The sequence below is a fragment of the Perca fluviatilis genome, chromosome 2, assembly GCF_010015445.1.
Source record: "Perca fluviatilis chromosome 2, GENO_Pfluv_1.0, whole genome shotgun sequence".
Lineage (NCBI taxonomy): Eukaryota > Metazoa > Chordata > Actinopteri > Perciformes > Percidae > Perca > Perca fluviatilis.
In genome coordinates this window covers 21,898,452-21,914,420 of record NC_053113.1, presented here as the reverse complement: position 1 = coordinate 21,914,420, position 15,969 = coordinate 21,898,452, and the positions used below count along the sequence as shown (strand labels likewise).

The window sequence follows — 15,969 nt, the reverse complement described above, 5'->3', positions numbered from 1 at the left end:
TGACACGCCCCCTTGTGTCTTTTGGTGTGCAAACAAGATTTGAGTGACACAATCATAAAACTATTAATTAATAAAAACCTCCTCTGAGTGTCCTTCCAGGAGCCTGGTCATATTCCCCTGCTGTTATGCTTATCAGAGAGCATCAAAAGGCTTAAAATTCACTGCGGTAAGTCCTGGTTTAAAAAATGTCTGTACTTGTAAAAATGAAGCCACAACATGATCTAAAAAAAAACCCATATAATCCAACTTGTTTATATTTTATTGTATTTTGGCTTTTGTTGAAGTGTAAGTCTAACACAAATCCCGAAACAAGAATATGAGTTGCTTTTGAAAGTGTAAGTGGTTACAGACTTTACAGCAAGATGAAGCACATACAAAATACAAACACACATATTATGAAGAACCTCAGTAATCTTAACAGTTAGGGGTTGGGAAGAAGACCAGGTATTCACTTCTCTAGAGCCCGGTGCTTTCTTTTCCCCCCATTTATTCTGAGTCATCGTGTTCAACTCAGACATGCTCAGCATCACACATGGTGTCCAGCCCTTCTTGGTGAAGCAAGAAGGGCTGGAAGGGCACAGTTAGTCCCTAAATTGGGCTGATGGTCATGCACGCTCGGGCTGTAATTTGCTTTGTCACTATAACCACAGCTAAAGGTGCTTTCCTATGCCCATCTGTTAATGCAAGAATGCCTGCTACACAGCCCATGTCTTGTTTGTCTTTGACCAGAAAAAGGTTTTTCTTAGCAGTGATTGTTAAGCGGTAAGTACTGTACCCAACTTGTTAGATCCCATTGCTAGCATTTGATTTGAGTAGCATTGAGCCTGATTGCAGTGGTGGGCGAAGCAGCTCCATGCAGCGGAAGAGGACACAGCTCTGTTCTCAGCCAAAAACGCAGAGGTTTGGTCTCTTTCACTGGCTCTTTGAATATGAGCGTGTCAATACAGCCATTGCACAAGGCTGCATATGCCCCTCTGGCATGATTCCTCCCTGACTGAATCGATTCAAGCTCTGTTTATCTCATTAGCTTGTAGCGTGTAATCAATCACACAAGGGCATTTGTTTCGGGCCTCCAACCCACCGTGTATTATTATATAACTCAACTCCTATCCTCAGTGTGAACATTGTTCTTTCTTCAGTTATCTTTAGCGATGACGCTACACTGAGCTGCATGTAACTGAGCACAGCTTCTTGGCATTCATTCAAATTATCCTGTTTCAATAATGCTAAGTGATGTGGTGCCCATTAAGGCAAAGGACAAAAGACACATATGCATGAAACACATGCACGCATAAACACCTGCACTCATAATCACAAAGTATTTTAAAATCCACTCACAACTCTTAGAAGAGTAATTACTGTAAGGTAACAAGGTGCTCATTGTGTGTGTTCGCACTACTACAATAATGTGCTTCCATGTATTTGTTTATTCTTTTCATTAAATTGCAAGATTTCACATCCATTTCCCCACATTTTATGAGGCAATATCATCAAATTTGAACACTAAATTTAAACTGAAAGCAAAATGAGGTACAATATAATGAGGTAAAAACAGGTAACTTAATCACTGCAGTTTAGGCTAAAGTTGAGTGTACTTGTTCCAGACTTGACTGAAGTTGTTCTGTACATATCAGTCATATCAGGACGACAGATGTAAGAGCACTGGACAACATTTAACTGTGGCGGGCTACAGCAGGGGGGCTCCACCTCAGGTCAAGCAGAAAATGCTGCCTTTGCCTATTTCACGAGCCACGTTGATCACAGTACAGTTCCTTCGACATACCATCTCATTACATACATGCATCACCAGGCAGCACAAACAATTATTATGCTGTCATTTATCGGAACTACCACTTTATCTACTTAGCAGCAGTTCGCAGTAGTAATTTGCGACAAATGTCTCCGGCAACGTACTTTTGGTCTTTTCCCTCTGTACTTAATAAAGACGAGGCTGACATAAACAAGACATTCACTATCATGGGAACAAAATTCCTACAATAATTCATTTTCATTGAAATCCTCTTAAACTGTACTAGGGTTTTGAGAGGAGACAAAATAGCCGGTCCCTCTGTGCAAAGTTCTGTTGATCTGTTAAAAACTAAATTAGACTTCAGAAATCACTGAAACACTGAGCTTAGTGATAAGTGATTGTGTTTAGAATGTAATTTAATGGTCATCCAGAAGCAGTATGACAATGCTTCAACAAGGGATCTGATACTCCAACTTCTTATTGTATATTATTAAATACCCCCCCTTCTTTTTTAATTTTTTTTTTTTTTCCCTTCCCCGCGCAATGTTGAGATTTGTTCGGTGACTACATTCTAGCATCTACCTTAGGTTGGCTAGTAAAAGAGTAGGCTATAAAAGATGGCTATAAACATTGGACAGATTCAGCCATAAGCCTACATGTTTGAGCCACCGGGTTCAAACAGGAGGCGGCGGGGGAGCCCCCCGGCGGACAGCTGTCTCACAGAGCCGGAGCAACCGTCCGCCGTCACAGAGCATGGGCAGCCTGTTTGCAAAGCTCCACAGGTTCGCAATCTGCAACTATAGTTTCGCCTTCCTGAACCCGATGTCAGTCAGACCCAGACTCAGACGTGGTGTCTGTTTTGCACTAAAATAGTCGACTACTTAGCCTCTTTTTTTGGTTTATGTTGTTTATTAGCTTGTTAGCTTGTAACTGGCAGTGGCTGACGGCTACGATGACAGTGTGTTTTCGTTCTGTGGTGACACATTTTTGAGTGAAGGAGGACCTCAATATTAAAAGGAGATATTGTGAGGGGGCACTAACCCCAGTTGATACAGCATACAATCTACATATGTACAATTTACAGCTTGCATACTATGTACTACTGCACAAATCATTGCTCAATTTCTGCTCTAATTATTCCCACATATTCTCCAAATGATATTCAGAGCCATCATATCTTTAGTCAGATGGTACGGACGGCTCAGTAGATGTTGCCTGAGGGGCATCATGTTCAGCCCTCAGGACTGAATATGTAAACCGCTTATCAAACCTGCTGGTTAGCATGAAGCATAGAGGACTGAGGGTAGGCATCTGTCAGTGTTTCCCCACATTGTGAAATAAAAATGTAAATATCAATAAACTTAAAATCACTATCGTTAAAAGTCCACCTTATTCATAACTTGCCAATCTTCTTTGGTACACAGAGACTTCACTTATGAAATGATTATGAAAGTGATTATGAGCATGAACAGTTTAAGCTCTTTATTTTGTATCTGTATTTTACAGCTTGTTCACGGTAATTCATTCTTATAGCCAAGAAGCTCAACAAATGAATACTGGTGCAAGGCAGGTCAGACTTGCTGCTCATTGCTCTTTAAGTCCAAAGCAGAAGGACAATACATGGGCACGGTTGATGCTCCAACAGGTCACCTAGTTCTTTCAAAACTTTTAAAATGAAATCAATTTTTTTTAAATTAGTTGGATTTCTGACACCCACACACAACAGGCCACATCAAAGAGGATTCCCCCCTCAGGTGCTAAAGGGATCAAGAGGAAATATTTAGAGTAATTGAAGTCCAGGAAAAATCAGAATACACTGGAATGGTTTAAATTTACATTTTAATGGTAAATGACAACTTCTTAGCATTCATGAGGGACACAGGCACACGTTGCCTTCATTACCCGTGTGCCAGCGTGATTCTGAGATGCAACACTGTGAGTGAGAAGTAATTGGCGCCTACTGCACATGAAATGCCATGTGAGCAACAACAAGAACAATAAAAAAAATGCTAGCTAAGACCTGTCATCTCGCATTATACTGTTTGGCAGCAGTGAGCAACAGAAATGCTGACTTCTTCTACCTCTCACACACCTTAAAGTGTTTAAACTTCCACACAGATAATTTCACTAATTTTGGGACTTGACAGAAGTTGGATGTTTGGAAATCCTAAACCTAACATAACAGTGAAGTGGAATAAAACTAAAAGTTCCTCTCCCTGCACTGACACATTTCCGTCTGTATTTACTTTTACTTCAGCCTTTCTGCTGTGTTGGTATTGTTGGTCTGGAAATGTAAATATACCACAAGGAAAAACAATCATCAATATTTAATCTAGAGTAATTCCCTGCTGCAAATGAGTGTTTATCCATCTCACTCAGTCAAAACAGTCACAACTGCTGCCTACATTACCTCTAGTAACTCAGAATGGCAAAACCAGACAGCCCTCTCTGTGCCAATCCTATTTCATACTTTGTAACAAGGATGATTGCACCATGGCAGAAAATGAGTTCAGCACATTCAGCATCGATGGACGAAAAAAAAACTGTCATGGTTTTAATAGTGTTTTCATGGGGTAGATTAGTAAATCAGATTGGTCTCAGATCTAGAAAATAATTTAGAAAATGGAAGCCATAATGTGCTCACCATGGTTTTCTTCTTATTTTGCACTCAACAGCTGTTCGCAGAGGTCCAGACAAACACTGCTGGACTGAGCTGCAAGAAAGCAAGACATATCAAGAACACCCTCAGCAAGGCACTCAACCAATTTGTTACATCTTAAAAATCATGACATTAAACGGAAAAGATAATTTTGGTCACACCCATGTATACTTGTGCCTCAAGTTTGCAATGAGATTGTGCTAACACCCACTTTGATGAAATTAGAGGCCTTCATGTAATGCAAAACACACATATAAAAACCCTCTCCACAACTTCCTCCCACTCGGAAATGGGGTGTAAGTCAAGGATATAGTCTATTTCCTCACTTGTTCCTCCTACAATTTACTGGATTCGTAAAAAAAATATTGTGGACCCCATTTCAAAATCTCCCTGAACTCCATAGCCATATAGGATCTTTCCAATGAGTATCTACCAACGCAAGCCAACACAGCTTTAACATAGTATGTAGTCCTCCCAGATGACCTGGAGAAAGATTGGCTGGTTGGCTTTTTTTCTGAACACACTGTAGCAGAGAGATAAAAGTACAACAATTGTCACCCTGGTGCTAGGTGTAATCAATCACATGTAAGGTGATCGTTTCTTTTCTTTATTTCAAAGGGTTCAAAACAATATGTTTACAGTCTAACCACAGTTTGACTACAGGCTAATCATTCTTGTCCCCTTGTCCCTCTGCTGTCCACTTTACTCCTATTACTTCTTTTACTAATCCATTTTGTCAATCAGTATGTGGTTTATAAGGTGGTAGAGAGATTTTAATCTATAAATGCCACTCAGTTTGTGTTTATTGTTTGTGTGTATTACCTTCTGTAACAGGACAACCTCTTTAGAAGGTGTTTTTTTTTATTCTGAGGTAGGGATATTCTTGCCATTGCATGCAGGGTTTTTTCAGTCATTAATTCATTTATCAGATTTCACATTAAATACACTGACTATGACATGCTGTTGCAACTAGATGACGCTTACAGACGCACACCATACACCAGGGTAATGGTGACCAGTGTTTTAGGCCTTTATTTGTATTGGACAGCTAAAGACATGCTAAAGACATGACATAGGTCCGAGTCAAACCTGCGTCCACTGCATCGAGGAGTAAACCTCTATATATGGGCGACTGCTTTACCAGGTGAGCTACCCAGGAGCCTGACCAGTGCTATCTTTGAGAGTTTACTGAAATAAGCGTGTTCATAAGGTGATCCTTTCCCCCTATAGAGGTGGAGGGCCACTTAGTTCTTGTTAAAGCTGAGGGATTTACGACAAAGCCTCGAGGATTTTCTCAAGTGGGTAATTGAGAGAGCTTGTTTGTGCCTTAAAACCAGAACTTTTTGTTGTGCTGTGTGTTTGCCATTGCCGTTGCCTAATCTGTGAGTAATTACAGCAGCTATCCCTGGAAGGAACTGGATGTTTATCAAACAGACAAAAAAATAACATAAAATGGAGTCACTCTGTCAAAATCATTCATATTTGATTGTATTAGCTGTGAATAGACTCTACTTTGGTTAAATATAATACATTAATAATGGACTTCAGTTTGGAATTCTGGTAACTTTTGTACACATTTTTTCACATCTGATTCCAGCGTGAGTAGTAGTAGTAGTAGGAGTTATTTAGTGATATTGCTTGATTTTTGAGGTCACATCACATCATGTACAGTATGTATTTAATATAGACTACAAGAGCAACCCCACAGTGTTCACCGCCGCTGTCAGGTCACATCATCATTGCATGGGTGACGAGAAGGGAAACCTCTGTCATTATGTGAAATGATCATCTCAGCCTCCTGACCTCAGACACCTCCTGTTAGCCACAACATTTACTATAACTCCTCCTCCCCCTGAGCTGAGCACTCAGCTGTAGACACAAGCTGTGCCATCTTCACCACGCTGATTATAGGTTAAGTTCATTTTTTTCATGAAAGATAGAGTGGGACTCTTCCTGTTCGCTCTCTTATGTTATGTAATTGCAACACTCAAAGTAAATATCTTAAGATTGGAGAAAAGAAAAGAAGTGTTTTCCTCTCTATTCTTGGTCACTGTGTGTGGCAGAATATGGTTTGACAGTGGGGGAGGTAAAGCTTGAGGGCTGGGTCAGGGGCTTTGCTTAGTGTTTGTGCGTATTAGTGTAGACGGTGTGCGTCTTTGTGTGTGCGTGTGTACAGTACACTTTGTGACTGCACATACTATACGCCCCCAGTAGCATCTCTGCTTCGTCTTCTAATCTCCAGCAGGCCTGATGATTGTGAACACAACTGATACCACACTGCCAGCTGTCCCTATTATCTTCTTTTTTCTTACACCCCCAGGGACCACGGGTAACCACAAAGACACATAATGAGATTATACCCCAAAAAAATTAATTAAGAGAAAAGGGAAACTTATTTGAATCGTGCAGCATTACTGATTGAACCAGTAAACAGCATTACAAGCCTTAGCAGCAAATCCCTGTGAAACAGAAACCATGCTGTTCATTTGATTGACACACAAAAAAAAACTTGTTCAGCAGATGTTACAGGTTTTTGTTTGCAATAAAATACCTGCCCAAGATCTGAAATAAGAAAGACTAAAACATGTTCTTAGTGTAGCTGTTCTAACCAGCACAGTGGTCTATTTATTTTTATTTTTTTATTTAACCTTTATTTATCCAGGTAAGTTGATTGAGAAGAATTTCTCATTTGCAACGACGACCTGTCACATTCACACAGTTACACATTCATACCTGGAAGCTTCCCAGTATAACCCCAGTCTGATCTGCTGAGCCACTGAGCAGCTCCACTGGAGCGGTTGGGGTTAAGGGCCTTGCTCAAGGGCACCTCAGTGGTGGTAATGAGGGAGGGACAAGCGCTGCTCTTTTCTCTTTCCCCACACTGTTTGTATCCTCTCGGTCTGGGGATTGAACCAAATTGAATTTGTTGCTTTGAAAAAATATATGAGCTTTTTTTTGAAAATGATAAGTGTAATAGAATAGGAGTCTGCTGACTGAGTTGAACTGAAACAGCATCAACAAAAGAACAAACAAACCCAAGGGTCTCCACTATTGACATGAGCAATAATGAAATATTTTAGAAGACACCCTGTTTTTTTCATGGAATGAAGGTTGATCTCCAATGTATACATTTTAAGGGGTACCTCCTACAGTTTGACTGGGAATACAAAAGGTCTACTGGTCAATGTCACAATACAAGCGATCAAAGTAGCTACCTCTGGGAGACAGCGACAAACACTTCAACAAACAGCCTCTTACATGATCAAATTCCAACATATCTCGCAGCAAAAAAGAGAAATAACCAAAACAGCAAAACATTCAGTAATTTCTGAAACAGCACAATGTAGGAAGCAATAGCAAACAAAAAAGGTATCAACATCCAGCTTTTTATTACACTTAAAGCCCTCCATTCCTTTTTTAATGCACATGTTTGCGACTCATATTGCTTCACTACTTCCAGGATAGTGTCCCATCCTCTTATAATCCTCGGTTTTCAAACCCAATTTCCCATTTAAGTGTGTGGTGATGTCCTACATAGTGATTATCTTTGGCAACCTTTGCTGAAATTGCTAAAACAAGTCAGGATGAATTCAACAGTTACAGCAGTTTGGAGGAATTGAACATCTAATTATTCTGTGCTGCTGGTCACTCCAAGCGGCTCTGATGTACCGCAAGCAAACAACTGCTGTCCCTGGAAGGAGGAACGCTGCTGGAGAGAAGGAAGAGTGCCTCTTCCATCACAAGTCTGTGGAGCACAGTTTATACTAATTCCTCTGCAGGACATTAATGAGCCAGGATAGTGGCTGTCTTAATGGGCAGCCAGACAGATTTTAAGTGCCCCGTGGAGTGTAATCCACAGAGGTACGACAGCACTGCTGCAAGGCCCAACAGATTGATTTTAGTTTCATTTTGGTACAACTTTGCTTCTAAGCTGTTCATTAAAAAGGGCATGTATTGTAAGCCCCCTGCCTTTGGGACCACCATGGGCCATAATGAAATGATGCCATTCCATATTTTCATACAATTCACACTTCAGTGGTTGACACTGTGTGAACCAGGCTGACTTATGTTGTTGAGCGAACACCATTGTTACAAGCAACCTTTACTTATTAATGAAGATCTTGCTTCCCTCTAATTTGGATTCTTACCATCGGAACAAAATGAAACAACAAGTAAAAAGGATAATATTTTATCACGAACATCCAGTAAAGAAATGTGCAGGCAGTGTTGGAGGATAACTATTAACCAGTCCCTCAAGTATTTCGCTGCCTTTTTTTGAGATTGTTGCGGCCCAAAATGCATGATTTTGCGGGAGCTTTTGTAAAGAATTGCGATAAAAGTTGCGATGTCTTTTGTATGTTTGTTGCAATGAAGTTGCGGGAGACAATGAAAGTTGCAAAAAAAGTTGCGATTTTATTTTTTGTATAGTTCTTTCAAAAAAAAGGAACCTTGTTTCGGGGAGAATAAAACTATTCTGAGCTGGGCTGAGTTTTCCTAGTAACCTTACCAAAAAGGCTCAGGATGCTGCAAATGTTGGTATAATATGAAAATGGCTGGTGGATTTAAGACAAAAGATTATAATTTATTGAATGAATCAAATTTGAACATATGCGTCAGTGGCTTGTTGATCTTTAGCCTACATTGTTAGTTAATTTCCTAACCTGGCCTGGGACTCACATTCATACGATTTGATAAAGTACTTATTGGACTTTAATTTAACATTGCACTTACAATAACCAGCGTACCTGTCCTCAATTTAGGTCATCCTGTACGTCTCATCTCCATTTTTTCCTGCATCCACCGTGTGTGTTTGTGTGTGTGTCAGTAGCGGGAGGAACTGTATGAACTGTATATCACTCAAAACATTTTCTACGTTTTTTTTGTTACAAGAGGACTTTTTACTCTGAATTGTAGGAATTGCACATCGATACTGTTGGAATTGAAATAACTTTTGGATGAAGGGGAGCATAAAATCTGGGTGGAAATCATTTGATCTAATCTAGCCCTTTTCACGAAAATTGTGCTATTTTTCAATAAAAATAAAACTGAATCTTTATTTTTATTGTTATTGACTTGGATTAGGCACAAATCTGAACGGAACCATGCATAAGTAATAGTCATTGCTTGCTGATGAATATTACTTTAAAATGCTGGTATTTTTCACAGTTCACACATGCAAAAGCAGGTATTTTGTGTTTGCAGTAGGAAGCAGTGTTGTAGTCGAGACCACCTAAACCAAGACCACGCCACCACCAAGACCAGAGTGTATCGAGTGTGTGTAAAGGGGGCAGGGAGAGGGTGATTACAGTAACATATTAAATATAAGTCAAGTTAGTGGTTGCATTTGCAAGTTTTAACACATAAATCAGACAATGCACAGGTAATTTAGCAAAATCCCTGCAGTTGTAGTCTTGACCGGTCTAGAAATAAAATCCAGAGTCCTCTTTATCCGAAACTGAGACAAGACGAGTAAAAATACGATCGATTACGAGACGAGACCGAGACCTTCAAAAATTGGTCTTAAGACCGATCTTGAGACCTGTGTGCTGTCAATTTTCTACCCTTAGATTCAGACTTTTTGATGTAGCCTCAAGATCAGGCTGCTGTGGTGTCACGCTGGTAAACAGTCAGTGGTTAATATTCAAGATCTTAAAGATTTAGATTCCCCCCAGTAATCACTGCACTTGTTTGAGTGTGCTCTTCTGATGCCTATCTTTACAATAGCAAGATGTGACAGACCATCTAGCTTAGCTGTCTGTGTGAGTGTGTATGAATTACTCAAGTTCTATATACCCATATGTACCTAACCACATACAGTACTGTGGGTTGTTCAGCTATATAAAGTATTTGTTTTATGTGATGAAGGCGATGTTTTATTCTCATGACGGCCGCTTCGCCCCTCTGTAGCCTAAGGCTGGACAGCTGCATGACTGAATCTGCAGAGAAGATTCGCCCAGTGGAGTGGGGTTCAAAAACCTATATCTGTGGGCTCTCAGTGTAGGTAGACGTGCTTTACATGCACCCACACGCTGCCTTCTGTTTCGAAACCTCCACAGCCTTGTTCAAAACATTTGTGCAAAGTCTAACCCCTTCATCTTGTCGGGCTTCAGGCACATTATTACACTGTGCAATCATGTGTGAAATGCTGCTGAGCTATCAGTGATGAACACATGTCCTCCACATATGGACATGCAACACCTGCATTTCTACAAGATGATGTATCATATTGTATAATATAATACTGATGACATTTGTTGTACAGGAAAAAGGTAAAGTTTGGTGCCACTTTACATTAAAGCATTAGTAAATTTTGTATTAAAAGTGCTCATATTTTCAGGTTCATAATTGTATTTAGAGGTTGTACCAGAATAGGTTTACATGGTTTAATTTTATAAAAACATTATATTTTGGTTGTACTGCACATTGCTGCAGCTCCCCTTTTTGTTGAGCTCTCTGTTTTAGCTACAGAGTGAGGCATCTCACTTCTGTTCCATCTTTTTTGGGAGTCGCACATGCACAGTAGGTCAGCACTACTAGCCAGTCAGAAGCAGAGTATGAGGGAGTGCCACGCTAGCAGCTAGGCGAGCATTATAACGTGTGTTACAAAGTGACACATGTTTGTCACGGAAGTAAAGGCTGGACTACAATAGAGCTGTTTGGAGCAGTTTGTGAACAGTGTTTTCTGTCAGAGATGGTAAGTCCCTTTGGGGTGGACTTTGGGCTTTTTCACTTTGTAAACCTATAACATGCACAAAAAGATATATAACACTATAAAAGAAAGGGAAAAAGCCAAAAAGCATAATATGAGCACTTTAATAATATGCTGTTATAATGCATTGTAGTGTGGAAATGGCAATGTGTGTCCATGTAGGTTGCTTTGTCTTTGTTCTTCTAAATGCCTAACATTTTTGACTTTACATTCCAATGCTTATCATATAGTGACTAGCTTTAATAATAAAGAGTTGTAGGTTCTTCATTGGGCAAAAGGCATTCAGCTCTCTGGTTTATATTTTGACCCTCAGGACAGGGCTTTTCCTAAAGAGATAAAATGCTCTAAAAGCTCTATTTATGCAAGTATACCATATAAACTAACCACAATCGTGGATTGACAACCAGGCCAACCAAAAATTATTTTCATTTATGAATTATAATGGTTATGACGCGTAGATAAAGCATTAATAACAGATTTGTTAACCATAAAAATGGAAATAAAAATGGAAATAAATTACAATATATAAATATGATATCCTTTTAGTATACCTATTTTATTCTATTCTATTATATTTCATACTGCAAATCATGAGTTACGGGGGGCAGAACTGCAGCCACATTGTGTGTGTGTAATTCTGGCACTTTGTGTATTGTATGGCTAAGGCGAAGGGGGCAAACATGAACACAGAATGAAATGACAAGCTGTCCCCTTCCATAAATGAGATCTGGATGCCATTTGCTGACATTGCCAGACTGAGCAGAAACTAAATATATACACGGTCAGAGAGTGCAGCGCAATAGAAGCATGCTAACACCCATGTAAGGGGCAGCTGGGAACAAGTACAGCTTCGTTGCATGTGAACGTACTGAACAGGCTGAGACACAGGGGGCCTGGTGTTGCTGCCATCATGTATGTAGTCTGTGGAGTCAGTTAAGAAAGGTAGGAGCACAAATAGTTAATTCAGTCTATGGAGGAATGCCATTGTGTGTTTTATTGTATTTGTGGAAGAATAGATACACAGCAGCCCTGCAGTGACCAGAGGTTTGGGTTCATTTCCCCATATAATATAAAAAATACACATACTCACAGCACTATAAGGCTCATTGGATACAAGCATCTATCAAATAGCTATTAAATGGTATTCTAATATAACAATTTCACAAAGAGCGACTGCAACAATATTGCCTCTGTTCTCTGTCTTTTTGAATGCCACTTTCCTCAGAGAGTGGCTTGATTGTAAAAAAACAAAAAAACAACTTAAGAGACAGCATATTTTATCCAATATGCCTGATGTCATGATGGGTGTCAGCATTCTGTGACTGGACCAGTCTGAACTTCCAGGGAGAGTCAGGTTGATGTTTTCTGACACATGAGTGTCAGAAAAGGACTTAGGACAGGAGCCCAGACCTTTGGCATTGTAACCACACTGTGCAAAATTTTCCACTGAGACTACTGAGAGTCCCTGTTAACTACAAACATACATATAATTTAGCACAGAACCCTGCAGTATTGATGGTGCCAACGTACATTTTCTAGTTCATGATCATGCCAAAATATGCCATCATTGTGTCATTAGCGGACAGAAGTGGAACACAGGTTGAAACATTGCGTCTCCAGGATCAGGGAGTTGCTCATGCACCTGTGCTGGTCAAGAGAACATCCACTACACTGCATCTTTTCGCAAACAGCCAGTGTTTCCTAGGAAGGTGTCAGAAATGAGAACGTACAGCCCACTTAACTCCGACTCAAGCTTTCCTTTTCTCAAGCCAATGCCCCTGTTTTGTACGCTTCTGTGGACAAGTTGTTATTTTCGGTCTGGAAGATAGTGTATGGCTCCCCAGGGTCACCAGTGAAAGTGCTCTGTCAGACTTTGCTTTAGAAGACCCCCCACACACACACACACACTTTTTTTTTGTCTTCATATGTTTTATTTCTTTCACATGAGTTTTAATGTGTACCACAGGGGATGACATTCACATTTTATTAATTTGCATTTATCAGCTGAACTGACTGAATCTAAACTTTAATTGGACCTTGCGCGGCAGCTCTGCTCAGTTAGAAGAAAATCTCTCAATCCTGCTCTGCTATCTCAGCACCCAAATGCTCATCATGAGGATTATCAGCAATTCTTTTCATCAGGCCAACAGTGACTCTTCTCTCTACCCCCGGCTCACACTGCCTCTCTGCGGCATGCAACATGCATAGATTTTCCCTCTCACTTCCACTGTGCTGCTGCACACAGCGACCCAGGGACAAAGATGGCAATCTCCCCGCTGCTGTTACAAACCTGATCAGATTGGTTCATCTCTATCAAGCATGCTTTCAAGTGCCTCACAGATGTATATCTGACCCTACCGACCCAGAGAGAAAAAAAAGGAAGATAATCATTATTTTTACCTCATTCAGAGACTTCAGTGTGAGACTGCTATTCCCAGCGCATGCGGCAGAAGGACTCCCATTCATTCTAGAAATCCTGTTTTTGTCCCTGCTGTGTGCTGTCCCCCCCTTCCTCCTCCTTGTGCCTTGTCGAAAGAGAGGCAGCAGTCAAAGCATCCCTTTCTTTTATTCTGCCGTGCCCGCTGACACCCGCCTTCATGCCTTGAAAGATGGAGATGAAAAAAAGGAGGGAATATGAAGCAAAGAGAGGACACAAGCTCCCAGGATTTATTTTCCTCCCTTCCCCTCTCTCTCCTCTTCTTGCGCTCACACAAGCCGAAACAGGCGCATGAGGGGGAGACGTCAGAGTGGCAGCGATGTATTTGTTTTTTACTCCGTGGCTCTTCGCCTCTTCTTTCTCTTGTTCTGCCTCCCTCACTTATCCACTCTACCTCTCTTTGTATCTCTCTGCACCTCTCTGTTTCTCTCTGTCCGCGGCTCGTTGGTTCACACAGAAGCGGGCTGCTCTGTCGTAACGGGTGACACGGCTCTACGCGTGCAGAGCCATCTGTGAATGTGCTTATGTTGGGGGACTAAAGTAGCCTCTTAGCAGAGATTGAGACCACCCTTCCCTCCTCCCTTCCAGAGATAGGCTTTCCAATGGCATGTACCATTAATGCTCGGAGCAGGGTGGGCTGCAGCACAGAAAGGAGAGAGGGGGAGAGATAGAAAAGGGGAGGGGGAGTTGGTCTGAGAGAGGGAAGCAGAAAGAGAGAGATGACGGAGATTGAGAAGAAGTGAAGAAGAAGAAGATGTGGTCCTGGTATTCCTGTTTTTGGTTGGACCATGGTCCGGTTGGACCGTGCCCTTTCAAATTGTAGTGGCGCTTTTACCTCTGCTATCGCCCATCAATCAGCTGATTAACTTTGTCATTAGGCTACTGGGTGGATGTTGTTGTTGTTGTTGTTGTTGTTGTTGTTGTGTGTGTGTGTGTGTGTGTGTGTGTGTGTGTGTGTGTGTGTGTGTGTGTGTGTGTCTGCTTGGCTGCTCCTCTGTCACTCTCTCTTCAGACACAACTGAAATGTTGGAATGTGAAACAAGTATGCCTGTGTTATTTAGGAAAAAACAATCACAAACAGCAGTGACAGAAAACTCCAGGAGAACAGCAAGGAAAGGGGAAAGGAAATCAAAAGGGTTAGCAAGAGAATCATATGTGATCATTTATCAGAATAAGATAATTTCTATCATACATAATGTCTTCTATATTGTTTATAATAAATTATCAATGTTTTTTCTTGCAAGATTTGCACGCACTTGGCAGAAAAGTAGACGGTCAGATCACTGCAACAGCACAATTGCTTAAAGGTCCCATGACATGTTGCTCTTTGGATGCTTTTATATAGACCTTAGTGGTCCCCTAATACTGTATCTGAAGTCTCTTTCCCGAAATTCAGCCTTGGTGCAGAATTACAGCCACTAGAGTCAGTAGTGAGCTTTCCTGAGGAGGAGAGAGGGAGGGGCAAGGTGGAGGGTGGGGGTGTTGCCTTGACCAACTGCCACTTTGCGGTGCTGTTGAGCAAGCGATGGCTGTCTTTCTTATTTGGTGGGCCAAATTTCTTTCTCTGGGCGGGCAAAGCAGAGAAAGGAAGGTAGCTACCTCCTTATGACCTCATAAGGAGCAAGATTCGAGATCGGCCCATCTGAGCTTTCATTTTCTCAAAGGCAGAGCAGGATACCCAGGGCTCGGTTTACACCTATCGCCATTTCTAGCCACTGGGGGACCATAGGCAGGCTGGGGGAATGCATATTAATGTTAAAAAAAACTCATAAAGTGAAATTTTCATGCCATGGACCTTTAACATGAACACTTAAAGGAAGCAGGCATTGCTTCAATGGCAGCTGGTGAAAGATAAAATACTCAAATAACAAAACATTATGAAGAAAGGATGAATCCTCTTTAAAATAGAACCATCTGAAAGCAGTGGAAGGAAACAAAGTCCTCCTCCTGATGATGTCATTGACATGCATAATAATTAGCCATATAGTTTTATCGCTATCGTCTCAGCCAGCAGCTAAGTTTACAAGAATTTCCAAATTTTAGGATACATGGCAAACTCAGATAAACAGTTAGACGTCATACGGGGCGGCTGTGGCTAAGTGGTAGAGAGGTCGCCTGCAAATCAGAAGGTTGGTTGTTACGATCCCTGGCCCTGCAGTTCCATGCCGAATTGTGCTTGGGCAAGACACTGAACCCAGAGTTGCCCCCGATGCTGCGCCATCGGAGTGTAAGTGTGTGTGAATGTTTATCTGATGAGTAGGTGGCACCTTGTACGGCAACCTCGGCCACAGTGTATGAATGTGTGTGAATGGTAAATGGTTCCTGTACTATGTTAAAGCGCTTTGAGTAGTCGTTAAGACTAGAAAAGCACTATATAAAAACAGTCCATTTAGATTTACAGACAGCTTTTGTTA

General features: G+C 41.1%; 1 protein-coding gene across 4 annotated transcripts in view; it reads right to left on the bottom strand.

The window, feature by feature from the left end:
* The window catches only part of b3gat1a (beta-1,3-glucuronyltransferase 1 (glucuronosyltransferase P) a), an 81,850-nt gene extending 67,723 nt beyond the window's left edge, over nucleotides 1-14,127 (bottom strand). For 3 of the 4 annotated variants that reach the window (XM_039822319.1, XM_039822335.1, XM_039822327.1), the window contains exon 1: nucleotides 13,519-14,127. The gene's annotated coding sequence lies outside the window, so the exon portion shown is untranslated. The remainder of the gene's footprint in view (nucleotides 1-13,518) is intronic. The other variant, XM_039822344.1, reaches the window with a different exon arrangement.
* Between the last annotated feature and the right edge of the window lie 1,842 nt (nucleotides 14,128-15,969).